A 24,246-nucleotide genomic window follows, 5' to 3' on the forward strand; every position below is an offset into this window, starting at 1 on the left:
GTTTGCTTAAACTTAACTTTCCAACAGACACTACATTATATGAAGTTCCTTTGCTTCATCTGGTAACAGCAAAAAAAGTACTTGCTATTATATTTTGATGTCATTCAGTTATCAAATAAGTTCAATGATTTAACACTAGCAACTAAACAGTGTAACAAATCACAAATTTTAAGGATTACTTTGAAATAACAGGTGTCCTGACAATGAATGAGTGATTCACAAAAACTACGCAATAAGTCAGTTCACAAGTATGAAAGTCAATTCAAAAATTTTCAAATACAGCAGGAAAATTAGAAATAAAGACAATAAAAACTTGTGAAGGAAATTATCGAAATAAATATTGAGTGTTACATTAACAAATACTCCAGCTTTAAAGAAGTATAACTTCTATGCACCGATTAAAATAACTTTGTGATTGATGTTTCAGCAAGTTGGATGGAAGGGACCACTCATCTGCCAATGTCAGTTTTTTCTCATGCTTTGTGCACTCACTGTGTTTCCATTTAAGAGACATGAAGAACCTTGTCAGGCAAAACACATTACAAAGTGCAGAGAATGAAGAGTCAAACAGGTTTATATTAATTGCATTGACACATGGCATGCTGTGTACCAGCCAGCAACATTGCCCTTGCAACAAACATTCAATCACACAGTAAATTTTATCTGAGCTACAAGCTGCTGCTTTCATTACCTCAATCTTCTGAAATAGCCAATCAACAGGACCATGTGTGTTTCCTTATAGAATTCAATGAGCATCCACCAGTTTTCACAGAAATTATGGCTTCCTGCATTAGAATCCATGGGATCATTACAAAACCCTGCCTCTCACCTAGAATTTTAAGTTCAAATAGAAAAGTGCACCACAAAGTTATTTAATATATCTGGAACAGAATCAATAAATGCCAGGTGATGTATGTAAGTTCTTTAGTACAACTCAACGACTTAATGACACCAAATTATATCTCACCGGCAGTAACACGCAGAAGTCTCTGTCCAAGACTTAAAGGGGGCATAACATAATTATGAGGTCTTATGGGGTACAGCACTAGCTCAGCTGGATAAGGATGAAAAAACACATGCACAGCGACCGAGTATAACCTGTCTTACAATGAGTTGGAGGTAGTACTCACAATGGCTTGAATACTCATTAAAAAAATGGACCATAATACACTACATCTATATGTTAATGGCTACTGAAGTGCTATATGAAGTTGCAAAATGGTTATAATTATCAGCTCCATATAAAAAAAAACATTGATCTGAAATATTCCCAATTCTAATAATTCAGAACAAAAGAGCCGAAAGATGAAGGGTCAGGCAAAATACTTACTACTTAGAGGTAACATCTTTTCACAATTTCTCAAGGTGGAAATTTTTCTTGCTTGAGAAAAAACCAAAATTTTCGAAACATTGTAGCAAGTGAATAATGCTGCTCTCTTTGAGAAAATATTCAAATCAAATCAACCTGTAGTTAGTAATATTGCCTAGTGGGTGTAGCAATTTGATCATTTCAAATGTCTATTTCTCCACTTCTTTACTATCACCCACACAAAACAACTGCTTTCACTTAAACCAATATAAATAGAAATGCCTGTATTAAAAAATCAAGAAAATATATTCAATACCAGGAAAAGCAGTAGGCATTACTTTTTTACTAAGTAGTTGTGATGAGTTTTCCCCCTTTAATTCTTCGACTTTCATCTTCCTTTAATCCCTGTGTTTTCAATTATAACTACAGTGAAAATTGTTATCCATATCTCAGTTATACAGATCCACAATTATTCACATTGTCAACCATGAGTAAATAAGTAGTCTAGTCCATTCATGCACAGACATCTCACTGGCATTATCAACCAACAATCTGTGCTCCACATTTTTGATTTTTGTTCAAGTTAGATAGCGTTCATTTAATTATTTTACGAGTTAGACGGCTGCCAAAAATGGAGAATCTGCTAATAAGATAGCCAATAAGTATGGTGTAAGTACTTCTACAATCAACAATAGTAAGAATACCGCTTCATTTTGAAGTGTGCCTTGAAGAAATTGAGAAAACAACTTTTGATAGAAGTTTTCTATTGTTGGTTTTTACAAAAAACCATCACCAGAACAACCAATATCTGGTCCTTTGCTCTGTGAAAAGGCATTACAGTTAAAAAAATTGGTGGCAATCAATCTTTTGTTGCAACTTAGTTTTACAGATTTAACCCTTGTCACGGAATTCACAAACTGGAAATACTTGGTGAAAAAAATGTCAGCTGACGTAGAGGCAGTAAGTTGTTCTAAAGATGGTTTTAAAAAATAATTACTGACTTGGCTTTTGTTAACAAGTCTGATAAGGTTTGAGTACATTGTAAATCATTACTGTGAAAATCCTTAGCTTCTTATCAAGAAAGGATATAAAGCAAACAGAGAGCAAGTCACAATATTAGTTTGCACAAACGCTAGAGGGACCCATTAAATCCCTTTGCTCCTCATCAGCAAATCAGAAAACCTGATATACACAAATCACAACAATGCACCTAATTTATAAAAAGCAAAAACAGACATGGCTGAAGTCCAAAATATTCATTGGCTTATTCATTCATTGGTATGAAAACTTATCCCTGAAGCACGAAAATTTTCAAAATTAAACAAGAGAAGGTCCTAATTTTACTAGATAATGCATCAATTCATTCTTCAGCTTAACTGTTATAGAGAAGATTGATTATTCACAGTAAAATATTGCCTCATATCCTTGCTACAACCAATGGATCACACGTTTTTCAAACATTAAACTGACTATAGGAAACAGTTTTTATGTTATTACTGCATTTACTCGAATGCAAGCCGCACCTGAAAAATGAGAGTCGAAATCAAGGGAAAAAAATTTTCCCAAATCTAAGCCGCACCTTAAATTTGAGACTAATTTCAAGGGGAGAGAAAAGTTTTAGACCGCACCTCCAAATCGAAACAAAGTTGGTCCATTGTAATATGAGACAATTTGGTCGAATGAATGACGATACAGCTACAGTAGTTTGGTTCGAGTCTTAAGCTTAGCAGTTAAGCTTTACCAGGTAGCCACTGCTATGCATCAGGCGCTCTGTCCATATTTATACGGGTACCCTTCCTTTTTGTCGTGCTTCTTCTGGTTTGAATTGAATGCTTATTTTTCTTTGATCTGATAAGTGCCGCTCTCTTTGTTATAGGTGTTTATTTCACTCTTAAGCTGAAAATGCATTACTGTACTGTGTCATGCATTGTTTGTTGCATTCTGACAATGAGTGTTTACGGCCTGTCCCTGCTTGTGGCATGGCTTGCTTTCATGCAAGGGGAATCGTCTCATTAGCGAAACAATGGCAAGAGACTGCCATTTGTTGTTACTTACACTGCTGCTTTCTTTGATAATGATCAACAAGAACCAAATAACAGACTGCGTATGATAGATGATGTTCTGAACGAGTGTTAAGTGAAAATTTTTCTCCGTTTAAAATCTTTGCAGACACCTCTTTAGTACATTACATTCTGCACAGAAATTAGCCATCTTAGATTTAAAAATCTAGTCAATTGCTGTGCTTCATTTCTATCACTATTACACATAAGAATAATACGAATATAAACATGACATGATATGTATATTCTTCCGCGTTTGCTGTTGTCTCACTCTAGTTTAGTAGTTTATTAGGCAGGCAGGATTTAAATGAGATAGCAGCAAACACGAAAGAATACATGGCAAAATGTTTATATTCATATTATTCTTATGGTGAAGAGAATACTGCATGTGATTCACAATTCATAAAAGTTCGCATTAGCAACCATCTCTTCTCACAGGTAGGAAAAAATTCAGAACGTCAAGTTGGCCATATTGATAAACATCCCAAACTGTCTTGCTAGTCGGATTTTCGTAGTACACTGAAATGCTGCGACATTCGTAGATGAACAATACGGAATTTGTATTTACTTTGTTGGATAATGTATGAAAATGCAGTGGACGAAATTCGGGTCAGAGAAAAAAAATCTGTCCTCCACCTTTTTTTTTTTTAATTTATTTACTGACGCAGAGGTTTTGGCGCCAGTATTTATCTTTGTGGCTGCAAAGCATACCTGTGTAGCACTACATACGTTCAACAGCAGAATGTTAGTTTTGGCAGCACCTACCATTTTCAGAACTTCCACTTACTTTGCACTCTATTATAAGCCGCAGACGGTTTTTTGGATTACAAAAACCAGAAAAAGTGCGGCTTAAGATTCGAGTAAATATGGTATCTGTTAAAGAAAATTTAAAAGTCATTTTATCATTTTTGAGTATGATTTAAAGGAGTGTTGTTACATGGTTGTAGATGCAGGTATTTGATTGAAAGGAAGACTGAACAAAGCTTGAAACAAAAATTCAATAACCAATATGGATGATTCTGTTTTGGAGGATATAGATGAATTAATGACAAACATACAAATATGGCAGAAATGTGATGCCAATGATGTGAAAGAGTGGCTAACTTGTGAGACCAAGGTTTTTGAAACATGTGAAATGATGGCATTGTCGAAGGCATATTGCAGCAAAGGACCAGCAATAAATGCAAGACAATGAAACAGAAGAAAATGAAGGTGCACAAAACGATACAGGGCCAACTCATTTTGAAGCATTTTAAATCCTGGAAATCACTTTCAGATTGTTTGACAAATAGTGTGATAAGTGAGTTTACTACACTGAAAATGAACTGATGATGCAGCAGCAATGTAGAGAAAAAATGTATACATCAAATGACACTTCCAGATAATTTAAACAAAACTGAACTACGGCGACTGTCCTATGTGACTTTTTGGGCATTTCATAAGAAAGGTTGCTGTATATTAGTAATTTTAAGAAAATGTGTATGTATGTACAGAAGTGTGAGTCTAAATCTCTTAATAAATTCTCTTTTTTGTTGATTCTGAAAAGTTTAATTTGTTTTTGTTGTTTTCAATAAACAACAAATATGTACTAATCCTAGAAAGAATCCAAGCAATGTACCTGAAAATAATCATATGCACGCAACATACGTTATCTTTCTAGAAGTAATTCTACAAAAATCCTTTTCTTCATACAGGCAATTATCTAGATTTTCAGTTATCCAAATGACTTGTTACAACAATTAATCAAGTTAATCAAGTCTCTACTGTACTTGATAAAGTAACCAGCAGGGCACAGTTTACACACAAATGCAATTAATAATGTGAAGATTAATATTTAAAACTTGAATAAATGATTGTTTGCTGAAACACTGTAGTCCCTTTCATGAAACATGCTTCCAGGCCTACAATTTCCTCTTAGTAGACATCAAATATGTAATAGATTAAGATCCCACTCCAGATTTATCTCATGCCAGAAAATTTAAGACAGTCACTGGGAATCTAACCTTAGATCTCAGGTTTTTTCAGTGTGATTAATGGTATTCTTTTAGGTGTTCAGCAGAGTTTTTCCCCATTTTATACCCAAAAGGGAAAGAACTACTAAACACCAAAAACTACTTAGCGTAACACCCAGAAGCATTAGCAACATCTGACAATGGACAAACCTATAAAGCACTATCTATTCAGTATAGAATTTTCCTAATTTCAGTCTAGGAAGGAACCATGTGACATGATTTCTTTTTTGTGCAGTGTACAGTATTACAGATCTGCAAGCACACACACATTACAGGAGAGCGGAAGGCAGTTCATTCAGTTCAAAACGGTAAGAATGAAAAAAAGTAGATACAAGGGCACAGAAGGGTGGCACAAAAACCTGTCATACTGCCAAGCTTCCTCTAGGCCCAGGAGAATTCCACTGGCTGATGGCAGTCTGTGGAGATGGTTGTGTGAAACATTTTGAATCCATGCCATCAACCCATGTGAGGAGTTTGTGATCCAATGGCTACACTGAGTGAACATTACATGGGTCCCTGTCAACTGGCAGCACTGTTGCCATTCATCAACTGCAGGCAAAAACAATAGCGGTCTATAGATTTACAACAGACATTGTCAAAGATGTCTACAAAATCACATTATGTGACCGGATGACACAGGTGCGTGAAGCTTTCAGCCCCAGCCCAATGCTACTATCTAACACCTTCTTATGCCAACTCAACTAGAGAATAGCAAAATATTTTGTGCACCATGTCATGACATAAGCAAGTTTATTTTATGCTTCACAAGTAAAGCACTCAGAACTTCTCACTTACCATCTGTACAATGCACACAATATCAGAACACTAACATATGTTGCAAGTGTACACAATTTATCTGTTGCCGCTGTGACAAGATTATGACAAGTTATTCTGTATAAAGAATCACCTGTGTGAAGGAGTATTCTCTGTAGGCTGTGTGCATGATTGTATTTATTTGCGAAGGTAGTAAAGTTTATCTGGCAAATTACAGAGAGTAAAATTTGGTGCAATTAGTATGTAAAAGGTAACAACTATCTGAATGAATAATAATGTCTACAGTGACTCAAACTGAGCACAAACGCACACAGTATTGTCATTCACTTCATTTACCAGTATGAATTTTACAGGAGTACTAATCTGATGAAAAGTCTGACAGCAATCAGCATTCTGTTGCCCATGACAAGATTAAACATATTAACCGATGTTCCTGACAAACTAAATTCTCTACAGATAATGTCCCAGCTGTGCAGTGAACTAAAAGAAAAGCTAAAACATTACAACAAGACAAAAATATTTACACATGTCCTATAGAGCATTAAATGCACTGACAATGTAATTATACCGCAATATCCCTTCCAAAAATAATGAATATTTATTTACAGTCTAACATTCTAAATACATTTCCATTAACAGCAAGCAAAGTCCTGGGGGAAAAAGAGGAGACTTTCCAGCTTCTGCCTAATTTTGCTTCAAATTATAGAACACACAGCTATTTCTACTGCCCTTCCATTTATAAAACACCTTTTATAAAGCAAACCTACACTGTTTATATTTCCTCCCAGGGGCAATTCTAGAAGTCAGTCAAGGGGTGGGGGGGGGGGGGGATAAGTGGGAGGGGGGAAATTTGGGGGAATGGAATATGGCTTAACAAAAGGAGAGTTGGGGTCCTCTACCGACAAATTGTTAAAATTTGGTGTCACTTAAAGTAGTTTTTGGTAACTGTTTTTGAGTTCAGGGTAAAAAATGTGTATAAATAGGCATCTTATTTATTAATAAAGTTCAATCATATTTATTGGTTTACGTAGTAAGCATATTTGCCACTCTTATTCTTTTGTTAAGATGTGTTAGGAATACATTGCAACCCATATTGCTACATAATTATAAAAAAAGATTGAATCTGTTGGAGTAATATATTCACTGATTTCTGAAGTCATTTTACCCAGTGTAATATGATACTCCATGAAGGGGGGGGGGGGGGAGTCTATAGCCCCCCTCCACTTGCTACCACCCCTGTATTCCACCAACAACTGAACTAAGTTGGGGAGTACATCACTTCACAGAATCACATTGAACAGGACTACACACATTAAGGTTTGTCACAGCACTTGTCAAAACTGCAGCAATTAAATTGTGCCTCATATCTGACATTTTTTACAACTGAAACATTTTATTACTTTTACTGCAGATGCAAAAACTATCATTTCTGAGTGCATCAATAGCGAAAGTATCAGCATAAACCAGTTTAATGCAGTAGTAAAGGTGGTAAGTTTTCAAGGTGTGACCCATGAGTTTCCTAATAAATTTTAATATAGGCTTACTAGTGTAGCTATTTTTTCAATACTGCATCCACTGCACTACACCATGCACATATTTTTTGTCTTGTTTCAAATACTGTGAATTACATTTAAGACTATAGCAATCTATGTTACTGAACAGCTCTCTCAGTTTATAGTTCACAGTGACAGGTACAATTGCAGGCCTATTAACTTCCGGGAGGGGGGGGGGGGGGGGGGGGCAACAAATATTTGAGATGTCAATCTACTCATTAAGCTTTCACACAGTAAGCCAAGCATTAAAGTTAGAAACTGTGGTATGTCTTGAGGCAGCAAAATTTGCCATACACAATATATTCACCCTTAAGAATGATAGCACTTAGCAATTTCCACAAACTTTACAGTGTTTCAGACCTTTATGAAACTTGCATTATTGAATCAAAAACATGCTTCACTATTAAAATTTGCTGCCATGTGAGAGTTCCATTACTCCATAAATAACTCATGTTCAATGTGAACAGACATGCAGTACAGTGGAATCTCATTAACCACATTTTCCCCACACAGCACATCAATTTTTTAAAGTCGATGTTCCTGCATTAAACACATGTTAAATCAATTCATTTGTGTGTTGAAACTTAAGTATTCATACTGTTTGACAGTTGCAGTTTTTGCTGCCACAAGTTGTGAGAGTGCTGTGAAAATATTCAGGGAGACAGTGCTATTCAGTGTCAGCAACTCTTCCAAGTCCTACAGATCATTCATTATGACAGAACAGATGCAGTCGATTAGGCTGATAGCACCTCCAATAACTTCTGCAACAGCGAAACAAACAGTAGCATGTTATTCAGTCATTGGTTTTTGTTAGCATTTGACATTCGACTGACAGCCCATGATGTTTTGTATGTTAAACAGTGTACTGGTTTGTAATACATAAAAGACATTGAGATAGTTTACAAACAAGAAGAAGATACTTCCAGGAAGTGGGCAAAAATCAACACACGATGCATGCTAATAGTGCACAAAAACTGAACATCCCTCTATCAACATTAAATACCATGGCAAAGAAACAAAAAAATAATTGAAGCATCATGTTTGGAAAGGAGTAAATGGCAAACAAAAATGAGCACATAAGTGGAAAACATGCTACGAAACTGGATTAAGCTAGTTCATGCTTTGAACACATCACATCAACTGATGGTATTTTAATTTGTGCTAAACCAAGCTATTTGGCACCAAAGTTGGGACTTGCAGATTTCAAAGCATCCAATAGTTAGAACAAAAGATTCAAGAACAGAATTTAGTATATAAATATGTTCGAGGCAAGGCTGCAGGCGTGAACATTGACACTGTACTGTCTGGAAAAAACACTCTTCCAATCTTCAGAAAGTATAGCCCCAATGGTATTTTTTTAAAGCAGACAAAATGGACATTTTTTTCACCTTCTGCCTGACAAAACTAGTTCAGTGGAGAAGAATACTACAGTAGAAAGTTTAGTAGAGGGGCAGCTTTTTTATTACGTTGTAATGAAATCAGAACAGGAAAGTTGGTGCCACTATTACTTAAAGCGTGTAGAGCCCACAATACTTCAAATATATGTGGACACTTCCTTCTGTGTCACTATATGAAGCAAGTGCACAAGCAATACTGTATGGCATATTTTGACTTTTTGTAGAATTTAGTTGAATAATGTTGTATATGGCAGTCTGTATCACCTGCAGTAATAGTTAACCTGTTTACCTTCCAAGGGCAGCAATAAACAGCAAGGAGACTTAAGCAATTATTGCACCTCTGCTGTATGTTGTAATAATGGTAATAATGTAGTGAGGTACTGCTTACCACAAGTGGCATGAAACATGCAAATAATGCACAGAAAAGGAAAATTAACATCTGTAACTGGGAAGATATTACAAGGAAAAGGCCTTGTGAAGCTGGACTGGAACATAAATCAAGAGAAGGGAAGGTAGTTCTGCCATACAACCTCCAACACCAGTGAGCAGAATAATGCTGTATGTGTTTTGTAAAAAGGAGTACAGCTAGAAAGTAGCAAATGTGCCCTTTACAGAGGCCTATGTGCCCCGTATAGTACATGGCACTAACATATGTTATGCGCATTTCCTCAAAACATTACAGTAAAAATGTGACATGAATACAGCTAACTACAGTTCTATAAGTATCAACAAAAAAATAACACAATCTGAACACTGTTATACAACTAAAAGAGAATGAAGTATTACAACCCAGCTGAACATAAGACAGTAACACCCACAGTTTGTTACAGATCATGTATGCAATGGAGAAGTGTGCTCAAAAGAATGATGCAAGGACATAAATCCAGAAATTAATTTAAAGCTGTACAAAGAATTTCATGCCTTACTGTACAATGAGCAGTCCATTTACTTGAAAAATCCATGGAAACAGGTGTGCTGGACAGACAAAAGAAAGGTAAGACACACACTTCACAGAAACAAGCAACTTTAAAATACTAAGTCCTGTCAAAAGAAGTTTGCCAAAAGACATTGATATATTGTGTATCACCCAGTGACAAATACAGACCCTTCAAAGTAAACTAAAAGGTGCAATGACCACTCCTAAAGACAGTCAAGGAAAATGAGTTTCCCAAAGCAGATGACCTATTACAGCAGGGACAAACCCCCACAAAAACGTGTGCTCACTAGCCTCAACCTCTGCACAATGTATCTATTGCTTACTGAAAAGTTAACCACTAAATTAATATGCAGGTCATACTAGCAACATATGCTTCAACAGATTTTAATTTGTTTCAGAATACCTAGGTCAGATACTTGCAAACAGTGGGATTTGTTGTTTAGCAAAATAAATGCAGCTTCAGATGAAATATTAACTGCACAATATCGAACTTGAGAGTCAGTTGCATCATGCAAAAGCAGTCCAAGCATACAAAGCACTAAATAGCAGTACAGAAATGGCTCAAAGAAACAAGACGTGTGTGTTGATCTACAACAGGTTTTGTCCTTCCTTGATGCATTCCACTGTTTACTAGCAGACACAGCTTTCATGTTAGTATTGGGAACAAAACAGTAAATTTGTGTGATGAAACCATCACAAGTAAAGGTTCAGCCAAAGTAGTTTCCTGTCTGCTTAAATTTGTGACAATTACAATACACCTGAAGGTATGGAATGCAAACTGACTGTATGGTCTTAACATTGTCAGGTAGAACAGTACCTTTGGGGTTGTAGCACATTAACTTCCATCTGGTCAGCTGCAAGTACTTACAGAATTATATCAATTTTTTTTAATGTTTGGGTTGAAGTTTTCTATATTGTGATAGGGGCTCTGCACAGATTGAGAAAGAAAAGAAAAAATGTGTAAGTTATGGTTCCTTCAAAATTGAAGCCTGTCATTGATAAGGACTTTGTAGATTCTTCAAAACTAACCATTCACGAGATGATGGAAGATTTCAAGGACAAAAGAGCCATTGAGTTGGTTTTCAGAAAGCCACCTGCTTTGAAAATTACTGATGTACTCTGGATGAAACTGCATAGTGATGATCCTCAGGGCATAAGCATGTGTCGTGTTGTCATGATTTGCTTCACCCACAGCACACTTCATAACGAGAACAAAATTGTTCTATTGGATATTAAAGTATATTAAGCCAAAATACAGGCATTTTTACAAAAACTAGCAAACAACTGAGTTCAATGTACCAAATTTATGTATCAACTTTGTAAACTCTTGCTCTATTACTTTAAGAACAAAGTAATCAGTTTACAAGAAATATTACCTATAATTTCCTTACAACTTTTGGATTCTAGACAACCTTATTATTATAGCAGAATACAGAGTGATCTAGAATAATGCTGCATATCCATAGCTACATTACATTTTTTCCATTCTAATACTTTTTTAAAAAACTATGCTTAGCTTAATTTTAAAGAGCAAAACTAAATATTTTCAATTGTCTGTATGCACAAACAATACATATCTGATTAAATTATTATTTTGCAGTACTATGGAATTAACAGTTTTTACTGATTTCCAGAAAACTGCAAAATGTGCCATACAGCATTATTCATGCATGTTTTATATGTGTAATGCAAGTGCATGGGTAGCGACAACTATGAATAAAATTCTGGGATGCAAGACTAGGCATTCGAAATGGAAAAATAATAAAGTTTATTGACCAGTTTGCAGTGCATCACAAAGATACGATGTAACTACATAATAAAAATGCAGTGTTTTTCCTCAGAGCTGTACAAACCACCTTGTCACCTGAGCGAGACATTATAAAATGCCCAAAACAAAAATACATGCCGATTCTTGTACAGAGGAGTCTGGCTCATCTTCATTCTACAATGAGAAAGGTTACATCTTGGATGCTACACATTTTGTAAGAAGTGTCTTTGATTCTGTGCACAAAATCAAAATCTCAAACTGCTCCAAGGCAGCTTGTTTCCATCAGATACCTGTACTTACAGAAGACAACATGCCAGGAAATGAAGTAACTGCAGCTGAATAATGGCAGGGGGGAAGAAAACAAAAAATCAGAGCAAGAAGAAAATCTTGATTACTGTAGCTTCGATAAACATGTTGATTATGATGAAGGTGTTGCCCTGTTGTCAGTCCATGACAACTGATGAAGTGTTGCAGAAACAAATGGCAGAGGAACATGAGGACAGTGAAGACAAGAACGAACCAAAACCCAGGTGGTATTGCTGGAGGCTTTTGTTGGCAAGTAGTTTTTGTTTTGGTTTTATTCTACAGTAATCGTGATCTTTTGTCTTTTGTATATTTATGGTATGTCATAGTGAATACATGGTATCTGTTTTGGTTTCACTTTTTGGAGATGTAGGTGTTTGTTTTCTTATATCAATAGCTCCAGTTGAGCTATATAAGTAAAAGGAAATGTCCAATACCACATTACAGGCTTATAGGTATTGGTTTTTTGGTATCGATAGTTGTGGTTGAGCTATATAGGTCAAGATAAATGTCAGATACCTGCTGTTTTGTTGTAATTTAAATTGTTTTAGATATTATTTGTTTTAGGATGGTGTAGTGTTTCTTCATTGTTTTATATTTTGCTTGCCCCACCGTAAACATCCAATTTTCTGTAGCTGCCCCATTAGTTTTCTTCCATTTTTGGAATGCAACGCTATTGCCACTTATTTTTGCCCGCATTTGTTGGCTTGTGTAAGTAGTGGCATCATTGTCACCTATGGTATTTGCTACAAATGGCTGTTTCTGCCATACGGATGTCATGGGTCAAAGCAAGCATATGGATTCAGGTGCTTCCATAATGCCAATTTATTGCCACAACATGTCCGGAAGCACAGCGTTACGAGACCCAGCATTACCCCATGTTTGGTACCTGTAATTCCATTTTTTCACCAATGAAAAAATCAAATCATTAGCAAAACAGGCATTATTCGGAAGTACATTTTTCCTCTTATGATGTTCAAAATCCTTTCCACTGTAATTTACAGGGGCAAAAGTGTTCCCAATATAAGTTTGGTGTTTTAATCAACACAATATTGGCTTGATATCAAAGTGTGTCTAATGTAACATACATTTTGTTACTAGTTTATGAGATACTAAAATAACCTGCCCATCCAGTACAATGAGTTACACTGCACATTTGGTCTGATGTCAGGTGCATGAGCAAATCTACCTTCCACTCATTTCAGCACTAATATCTCAAGATGACAAAACACACAGATCATAATTTAGTTTTGCAGCAACATTGTAAATGCTAAGCACATTTGTATGAAGTTTATTTCCACGAGTGCTACTGCTTAAGAATTGGATTATCAGAAATCAGATAAAGCCACTTGAGAAAAAATGCAGATCCAGAAGGAATGGAGTTTCAAATTTAATGACCTGCCAACAGAATGATCTGCACATAAGATCAGTTGAACAAAGACAAACCCAACATGGCCCATCCCAAGGCAATATTGCACTTAAGCTGCTTTTAGTAACTAGACACTGAGTCCCACCTCATTCCCCCCCCCCCAATTTTAACACTCTAAGCGCCAAGCCCGTAAAATTTACGGGCCTGGGATCGCGCGAAAATCACCAAGCCCGTAAAATTTACGGGCCGCTACATTTAATTTCATTCAAAACACTGCAACGTTATTTCTACGGGTTTGGCCAGCGCTATACGTTTTTCAGATGTTTATTAACAAAATGCGTCCATAGATGTCACGGCAGCGCTGTAATTCATGTTAAAACTTATCTTTGCGTTCTCAGTCTGTATATCATTCAGTTGTTTGTCATCATGTTTCGGCGCGGTTTATCAGACGCAGAAATTGCGGATTTGATCAATCATAGCGACACTCTGGATAATGTAGAGAGTGATTCAGACGATTCTGAATGCAATGGTGTGTTTGAAGGTACGTATTTCCGAATTTTCCACGTAATTGTGCAGTACGCACATATCTGTTGAACATGTGTAAACGATGTATGTAGTTACACATAATGTGATATTCTTTTTAGAAGACGAGATTGATGACAGTTTGTCTTCAGATGAAGACGAGAATGATGTTGAAGGTGTTGCTTCAAATCCAGCAGCTGTGCCGTATCCGAAAGACAGTGAGTGGACTGCAGTTGACACCTACCGACCTCTGCCTGTCAACACGACACCCAGGCAGATACTAGTGGATATTGATGAGTCGAGTTCTGTACTGGATTGCAGTAAAGTGTTCCTTACTGACAGTGACGTAAATGAACTCAAGAGACAGACAAATTTGTATGCATCACAGACAATACAGAAGAAAAGAAGAGGAAATAATCTGAAGCCCCATTCAGTTTTGAGTTCGTGGAAGCCAGTGACTATAAGTGAGATGAGGCGTTTCTTGGGTATTATTTTCCACATGTGTGTTTCGAAAAAGCCCAAAATTGCGGACCATTGGAGCACTAATCCTGTTCTTAGTTGTAACTTTTGTCCCCATGTCATGAGCCGTTTGCGTTTCACTCAGATACTGTCATGCTTGCATCTTGTTGACAATTCAAATCAGAAAAAACCAGGCGAAGATGGATTTCATCCACTTTACAAAGTTTTGCCATATTATAATAATTTGAAGGAGCGATGTATCCAGGCATATCGTCCCTCAGAAAAAGTGACAATTGATGAAGGAATTTGCCCATTTCGAGGTCGTGTGAGTTTCCGTGTTTACATGCAAAATAAGCCTCATAAGTATGGACTGAAAGTATATGCTGTTGCTGAAGCCAGTAGTGGCTATGTTGTAAATTTTGAAGTTTATGCTGGTAAGCATATTGTTGACAATTCTTCGTCTGCGGTTATTTTGCGATTGTTGTCTGACAGCAGCTTGCTGAACAAAGGCCACACTGTGTATTTAGATCGATTTTATTCCAGTCCAGAGCTATTTCAGCAACTGGCAGAGAAAGGCACTGGAGCTGTTGGTACTGTGAACAAATCCAGGAAAGGATTGCCTAAAGATTTAGTATCTGCTAAGCTGAAAAAGGGCGAAATGTCTTTTCGGCGTAAAGATAATGTATTGGCAATGAAGTGGAAAGATAAGAGAGATGTGTATACATTGTCTACAAGGCATCAAGCAACATTTGGTACGCATACTAAGAGAAATGGGTCTGTAGTATTGAAACCACTTCAGGTACTTGATTACAACCTCAATAAAATTGGAGTGGATATTGGAGACCAACGCCTGCAGTACAATCCGTTCCAGCACAGAACTGTGAAATGGTGGCGAAAATTATATTTCCATTTGCTGCTTATGGGAGTATCAAATGCATTTTGGCTGTACAATGCAGTGCACAGGAAGAAAATTACAATAACAGACTTTATAACAGTGCTTGCAGTTCAGCTTGTTGAAGACGACACACTTGAATTCATTCCAAGAAATGAAGGAACTGTAGGTCGGCTAACAAAGAGACATTTTTTGCAGCACATACCTGCAACTACTAAGAAGTATGCTGCTCGTGTGTGTCACGTGTGCAGTTCCAGGAGCAAGAAACAGAGTGGCAAGGCTTCTCGCAAAGAGACACGATACGAATGTGAACAGTGTGGCGTTGCACTCTGCCTGGAACCTTGCTTTAAAATTTTCCACACTAAAAAACAATATGATTCTGTGTGAAATTTATATGTAATACTGTATACTATCAGAAACATGTAATGTAGTGCCACAATTTTGGTTAAAAATAAATCACAATTGTATTCCCTTATTCGTATGACTTTTTCTAAATTCTTAAAACATCTAAGTGATTTCTATAACTGTACCTTAAAGCTGTGCATTGTAAAGTAGTTTCTTTCACTCAGAATTAAAGTAGAAATGTGCAGCTTCAAGATGGTACCAAATTTGCCACAATCCAAACAGTAGATTTGATGCAGTAATTTTTTTAATATTGGTAAAATTGCCCGGTTTCTAGGGACGGGTGCATAAAATAGGCCTGGTACAGAGAGTGTTAAGCACTTTAGCAGCATCTAACCCAAATTTATCAATAGTTAAATGGAAGGTAATTCAAGTGTCTTACAAAGTTCATAAAGAATGTCCATATTCCAAAAACTGGACAATTTTTTGAATATGGTCTAATTCTTAAAAACTGCTTAAAATTTGAACTATACTGTGAGAGGAAAAACTTTTGTAAAAATAAATGCAACACCTGTATGTGATAGATGAAATATGAACAATACATCATTTAAGTCTAGCTATATGCCTCATACGTAGGCAGAAAGCAGTGATTACAAAACCTATACAAAAACTAGTTAAACCTGGATAAGTAGACATCTAACAACTGCAGTAACATTGTAGTATTAGAAGTTTTTGTACATATGCACATTCTTTCAGTTTGTGAAAATCCCAAATAAACTGTCAGTTACTGCTTAGTGAGAGGCTAGCAACTAAGCAAAACACTTGTTTGGTAATGTTAAATATTACTGTCTGTAAAAATGACTCAACACTGATCACTAACTTTAAAAATATGTTGAAAATTAATAATCAGGGATGGAGATACTCAGTTTTTAATATTTTTATTGCTACATGCTAGCCAGGATTACAAAAAAGGGGATAACGTATACATGTTAGTAATTGTTATGACAGTCCTCAATTTTCAAGTAGTGGTCAACTAGCCACCCTCTGCGTCAACACAGGTCTATAAATTAAACATTTTCACTCCTCCCTGCACATGACCCCTGGAATGTTGTTGAACTCCTGGATAATCACCTCACACAGACATTGCTCTTGGGTAATGGCATTAGAATACACCTTATCTTCAAGTTCTGGGAAATGGGTGGAGGGGGGGGGGGGGAGGTTGGGGTGGAGAGAAGTCTAGAAATCAGGCTGGCCACTTCGTAAGTCCTCACCAGCCAGTCCAATGCTCAGGAAGCACTTAATGTAACAATGCCCAAACAGTTATTTGCAAAGTGTGGCAAAGCATAATCTCACTGACACTACAGTTCAAAGTTCATCTATTTTGAAGTTCTGACCTAACATGGTCAGAGTCCCCATTATGCAACTTTCCAGGAAGAAAGTGCCAATCAGTCCTCTGTGCATCATGACACCCCAAATCATCACTCCTGGAGACTTAATCTTAATGGTGACACTGGGGATGTTATGGACCCCAAATAAACAGTTGCGTGTTCATAATACTTAGGTTGAATTTGACCGTCACCACACAATATTCCGTATGAGGTCAGAACCTTCCCGCTTCACCTCCACAAATTTGAGTCATCTGTAAAAGTCTTCCTCATTCAACTTGTGAATACTTTATGGATGGTATGGCATAAGCTTCAAATCATGCAAAACTCTCTGAACTTTTCCTAGACATGTGCAGCAGGTCCGACAAACGATGGGTATACTGATTTCTCAGCAACATGTACTTTGTGTCTGGAGTTCAGATAGCTCTTGGCTGACTGATTTGTTTGGGGTTTACAGCTGTGACACTTGGCATTAAAATTACTTTTTTACTGGAGCAATTTTGTCTCCATAGACTGCTGGCCATCCATATTTTTCTAAAATTGGCACAGGAGATCAGATAAGTGGTTCATAAAAAGGAAAAGGTGCACACTTTATACACTATTTGGAAACTTTCTTCCTGCCATTTATACATGCAAACGGAGGTGAGCAGTGCCTTCAGTGGAACTACCTATTAACTACTGAAAGTACTTCCAGCTCCTTTTTCTCTGTGAATGCCCGAGTATGGTACATCCTGTATTGCCAGCTAAGCCCATAAATGACCAAAGGTGATTTTCAATTTTGTGGTCCAAATATCTCTAAAATTGTCTGCACCAGCCAATGGTTATTTAATAAGTTGATGGCTCCTGCAATCCACTAACATATGGTCCTAGCAATGAACAGATGTAGCTAACAATATGCTGACTCCAAGTTGGGAACAGTGGACATAAAGAATCAGTCAGCAAAAATTTATCATGGAAGAAAGAGGAATTTAACCTTATGCAGAGGCTTTGCAAATGAAACTTCCTTTAAATGAGGCTATATCAGACAACACTGTATGCATGATTTGCCAGACTTTTTGAAAATCAAATGTGGACTGTACTTTAAAACATAGCTGGCAATACCTTCCAGTGAGTTTTAGCAAATTCCATAAAACATCTAAGGCAATTTTGTCTCAATGTATTCATAGGAACCAGAAAATGATACATCAACTGTTTTTAAATATCAGTTAAATACAGCAATTTTTATAAACATGAGCCTCTTTGTACTAACATTTTTTGATTAAGGCAAGTTGTGAGTTTAGCACTTATGCAAAACCATTTCAAGACCTTTGCTTTTCAGCTGCTACATGTAGGGGCAAAAAAGAAACAAGTGTTAGCTATTCAGCTAACTTTAAGTAGTATGCATATAATCTTTTTAAAAACACTTCTACCAAAGTAATTGTGATCACCAGCCTGAAGATTCGTATGCTGCAACTCTTCCCACTAACCTCTTGTGAAAATGTATTCATGTCTGTAACTACTGCAACCCTTATTCATCTGAACCTTATTATTTTCAAGTTTTTGTGTCTTACAATTCCCTACCCTCACCTCACTTCCCTCCATTACCAAATTAATTGCATCTTGGACAACAGGATGTGGGATCCTATTGATTCAGTGCATTTGTGGCACAAAGCACTGCTCAACAACTGTTCAGTGTCTCTTAAATACTATATCAGAATGTGAAACTTATTTCAAAAATTTCTATTCTCTTCCAGTCAGTTTCACTTTTCACTGCCATGTAAGGCTTAATCTGCAGCAATTCACATAAGCAGTACCAGTAAGAACTTAGCTATCAATTCATGCCTGGGTTTCCTTCAGTGGCCCCAAAAAACAAATAAGCAAAACTTTCTCGAAAACCAACTGAAAACTAATCTTAAGTCATTGCAGTTAACTATAATACTTACACGATTCACTGGAAAAAATGTGACAAAAATCGTATAGCCATCAATAAACGATCCACAAACTGGAGAATCTGGAATGCATTAACACAAATGTTACAACTATTGCCTAACCATTAACACAATAATTATACAATCAAGAACTTTTTTACATCTTTCCAAAACCATGTTGAGTATTTATTTCAAGTGACCATTTGCCAACAAAAAAATCAGTGTTCTGTAAGTCTTTAAATTGAGGTAATTAAATCTCAACTACTGCTGAATTTTTTTAAGCAGTTACATACTGCATGTATACCCTTAATGAACCACAAAGTTACAGCAATTACACTAATCAATTATTTGCTCAAGTAATTTTTAAACCAATTACTCTGATCAATCTCACACAAAGCCATAAAAGTATGCATGTTACATATGCTTACAGAAAGCGAATACTAAATTTTGTCTGACTGGAATACAAAGTTCATCTGCAGTTGAACAATTGACCACTGCCTTTATGTCAACTATAAATTATCAGACTGACAAATTGTATCTGGCTATTAAATAACAAATGTTTTTACTCGCAGCTTTAGCATGGGAACACTTGATGATCATGCTATACACAACCTTTGTCAATAATGTTTATTATCACTAAGAGCCTCTCGGAAATACGGAAGCATCCGATCCCACCCATTTGCTTTGATCCATGAAGTCACAAATATGGCGGAAACGACCATAAACCACGATTCCTAAATGGCGCATATAAAGTCATTACGTACACATGAGGACAAAAATACATCGAAAAACACACACACGTTCCACAAAAAGCCTAATGACACTAACGGGACAAGTGCAGGAAATAGGGGTTTTTTGAGTGGGGACAAACTAAATATAAACAAATTTAGACACCCACCCCCATACAAAACCACGCAAAACGACGAAAAAACCGACATTGGGATCGAACACTTCCCTTGACCTGTTATCCTTACGACATCTCCACATACGGCCGTTCCTGGTCAGAGATGCAGGAACTTTAAGTAGGCCTCATTTCTGCACGACATACTGAACACTTCACGGCTCCATCCAAAAATCCGAATAGTTGAAGAAATTTTATTAGAGACAATGCACTGTCCCCCATCATAGCCGACAACCGAAAACTGTTGACCCTGTCAGTCATATCCATACCTACCAAAGACATAAAAAAGCAATTTGCTAAAATTCACACACGACACCACACTCGCAAACTAAACCAAAAACATCACCTAACACACCACCAGAGAGCACCACCGATCGCATCAAAACGACACCTACAAACACACCACTCTCACAAACTAAATTCCGTGCCGTCGTGACGTCACATCACAACAGCCTTACGTCACGGGTCAAAGCCGACGGGTGGGATCGGACGAACCGAGCCTCTCACCACCATGTAGGAAAATGGGAATGAATAATTTATTCAGATGTTTGGACAATCCCTCAAACTATGTGGAAGAAAGTCCTGGAAAGCAGGGGGCACAAGAAACTACTTTACATTAAACAAAGTAACTTATGAGTTACCTCTAAAAAAATAAAGTGTAAATCCTCTGATATCTTTTGAACAGTAATGTGTTATGAAATTAATACTTTCAAATCAATGCTTACTAAAACTAGCAAAGATTTTAGCTGTAAGAAATATGGAATGTCTTTTCCACTTCCCTAATTTTATAAACTAATTCCTGTTCTTAATTTTTATGCTTTAATTCTGATGTGTAAGGGGTTTTACACCATTTCATGTATCAAGCATATGGCACACTACTGACATCAGTTACACAAGTTATCCAACTTTTCACACAAGACAACTAACATACTTCATTCTTGTTTGATTTACCTCAAATATACTTTGCCTGGGAAAATTCCTATAGTTAATGATTTGACATTTCTTACAATATGTAATACTAAACTCTTACACCAATATAGCTGTCCTGATAAATTAACTCTTCTTAAAGACTAACTTTTTAAAGTTTTAAAGTGAGGAAATAAAGAAAGCACAAATTCCCACCAGTATAAATTAAGTATTATTGCTGCTACAACTACTCTCACACATATTCACCCAATACTGCCAACAGCACTTCGGTTGGGACAGAAGTAATTTAAATCCAATTTTTGACATTTAAATACATTATGGCAACCGTTGCGGCAAATATGATCAGTAGCTCATTTGTAAACATACATTGGTTGTTCCTGCATGTTTAAATAAAAACTTAAGTAACCTATATTTTTAAATGATTCTGCAAGCAACATGCTTGCACAATACTCAAAAATCATCTTACATTTGTGCTTGCAGATGTACATGATGCTGGTGCAGTTTCACACTCCACCTTACTTCATCCACAAGGCACCAATAACGTTGCTTTCAGTGAGCCAGTACTGCCAGAAGTCATATATACCCATTAAGGAGCAATGGCCATAGAGCACGTCTTCATCATACAGAAGATGTCAAGATGCCATTTAACTCTGATTAACTGTCAACCATAAACAGGAATTAGACTACACATTCAAACATTCCATTTTACATGAATCCACAGGATAAACAAAGTATCTGCCAATTGAAAAAGGTATTATGTAACTTTGTTATCAACTTTAAAGTTTACGCATCAAGTTACAAAGAAAAGATGCAGCAAAATTCCACAGTACATCTGTCATTTTCGAAATATCTTGTCAACATTTTCACAACACAACATGTAATAAAATTACATTACTAACAACCAACTAGTTAATAACTGTGGAAGATAATGTCCAGTTGCTTGTCTTCAAGCAATCAGTAATGATGTGTGTACCATGAAAACCCAACAAAAATTAACAGCTGCCTCAGATTAACAAAGTACTTGTTATTTCTTGAACGATATTTCACTACCAAATTGCAATAGCACTATTTGTCAGAATTGAATAGCAGGCTATACAATGTTCTTGTCCTTAGTGTAGCAAAATATATTTCTGTGTGTGTGTGTGTGTGTGTGTGTGTGTGTGTACAAAAATTTTATTCTTTTAACTTTCTATGGAGTGCAGAACAGTTATCATCATGCAAGTGACAGCCTTTTTAGCTGCTACCATAACTCCAACAGTAACATAAGCATGTGGAAAACCATTTCTATTGGTTTTCAATAACCAGGAACACCTTCCTGCTCCCTACGAGCAACATTTTTCCACACCTAATGACACATCAGCACATCTAAACAGTTTCAGGTAAGGAACTCAACCTTGAAATGGTGGAGTAAGCCACATATCAGTCTGATGCCACTTATTGAGCAAATTGAAATGGAGGTTAGTCACACATCTGCAAATGATCAAAGATTATGTCACTGTAGAGTAGAATGGTCAGAGAAATTTTCAATGATAGCTGGGCTGACAAGTTAGAAAGTTTATACTTTCATTTATCAATCAACCTGTAAATTAAACTTGAAATATGGACAAACTACACAACCCTGCCAATTTTGAAACTTTCTACCACTTAAAATTGCACTTAGGATCACCCACAGAACTGCAGTCACATTGTGATCCCAAGCCACACAATTTATTAATGTTCACAATGGACAGCAATGCTGAAGACTATACTTTACAACACCGAATCATTTACAAGAACAACAGCCCTCAGAAATAAACACAGAATATTAGGTTACACCATTTTACTGATTGTTTAGCTCCATGGCTGTGTACTGTATTACCTTAAGAAATACAGCAACCAGCCACTTCATGTATTCTTAATTATTATAACAATATATGTTTTGGGCTTTTGCTTTTGTTCAGCTGGCATAAGCACAAACCATATTGATATACATAAAAACAACAAAGTGGTTGTTTGCTGGATAAAATATAGAATCTTAATGGCTATCAGGAATTCAACAAACAATTTCAATTTGCACACAGTCAAACACACACAACGACATTCCATGGGACAATCTTCTTGAAATTCCACATCTCATTGCAGTTTAAGGCAATGAGGAGACACTGTCCTGAATTCAATTATTAGTTAATACACAGAAAATACTTCCACAAAATTTACGGAAACCAGAATGTTGTCAGTGAATTGTCAACCACCCATAACAGAAAAATATATAAAAATTAATCCTAATTGCTGAACACTGGAATTAAATTCAAATAGTGTTTTCATCTAAGAGCCATATCTGGCAGATAAAGGGATTTTTTAATGGCTCCCCTGTTCATGACTTCTAACAACAGAACATTACAGCAATCCTGGAAACAGCTTATTGTACACTAAAAATAATTCAGTTACACATACCTGAACTAAAATTTCTGGTTCAATGTTAACACCTTGAAAAAGTACATTTTATGATTCTATTACGAAAATTTCTTCAAAACGAAAATGGATACGTACACTACTAATACAATTTATGTAGAAGAGCACTTCACACAGAAGACTACTCAAAACGCAGTTTTTACTCATCTGAACAGTGCATGACAAATCCTGCTCAACGAAAGCCAGAGTTGCCACTTCCCCCCCGACAACGTATCACTCGTCATCAAAATACTGATTCATTAACATTTGGTTAATAATATAAAACTCACTCTAAAGTTTAAACGTATTAACCAACCATTTATGCTGAAACTTCCTCGGCAAAAACACTCCACGACCATTTCCGCCGATAAGTAGCTGAACTGCCCGCATATCATTTACCATGTTGGCCTGTGTAATCTGACAAAAGAACCATTTTTTAATAAAAAAGAATAATTTACATACACAAAAACTAAAATTTTTACAAATTTTATTTTGAAGGAACATTCATTTAAGAGTTAACAAAAACTCAATATGCAACCGATGTTACAGACATTCGTAGAATGTATGTACAATTCAATATGAATTACAATAGTATTTCAACCAATGAAATTACAGTAGTCCCGTCATTACAAACCGCAACGCCATTTGCTTCAAGTTGCGATCTACCGCCACGACAGACCACATCCCGTCTGTCACACGAGACGCCATGATGAAATCTCCTGCAACACGGAAATGGCTTCATGAACCCGTGACCATTAAATGTCTCCTCTATTAAAACATTCAAATATTGCAAACCTTACCTATGATCATCTCTGCGGCGATATCTTCACTTCTTTCAACATAGACATAAAACTATTAAAGCTGTTGATATCATCGCATGCCTGATAATCCCAATCTGAATTGGTGACCTTTTGTCTAGAAGTTTCCAAACTCTTGCAAAGCTCCACTTTCACTCGCTGCCAACGCCTGTAACGTTCTTGCTGCTTGCTTTTAAGTTCG

General features: G+C 36.4%; 1 long non-coding RNA gene across 2 annotated transcripts in view; it reads right to left on the reverse strand.

The window, feature by feature from the left end:
* Nucleotides 1-23,962, reverse strand: part of LOC126179053 (uncharacterized) — a 66,281-nt gene extending 42,319 nt beyond the window's left edge. For both annotated transcript variants that reach the window (XR_007536677.1, XR_007536678.1), the window contains exons 1-4: nucleotides 23,564-23,962; nucleotides 21,284-21,475; nucleotides 19,005-19,072; nucleotides 692-829 (exon numbers count right to left, since the gene is read on the reverse strand). This is a non-coding gene — a long non-coding RNA (uncharacterized LOC126179053). The remainder of the gene's footprint in view (nucleotides 1-691; nucleotides 830-19,004; nucleotides 19,073-21,283; nucleotides 21,476-23,563) is intronic.
* Nucleotides 23,963-24,246: the final 284 nt, after the last annotated feature.

This window comes from Schistocerca cancellata, chromosome 1 (assembly GCF_023864275.1).
Source record: "Schistocerca cancellata isolate TAMUIC-IGC-003103 chromosome 1, iqSchCanc2.1, whole genome shotgun sequence".
NCBI lineage: Eukaryota > Metazoa > Arthropoda > Insecta > Orthoptera > Acrididae > Schistocerca > Schistocerca cancellata.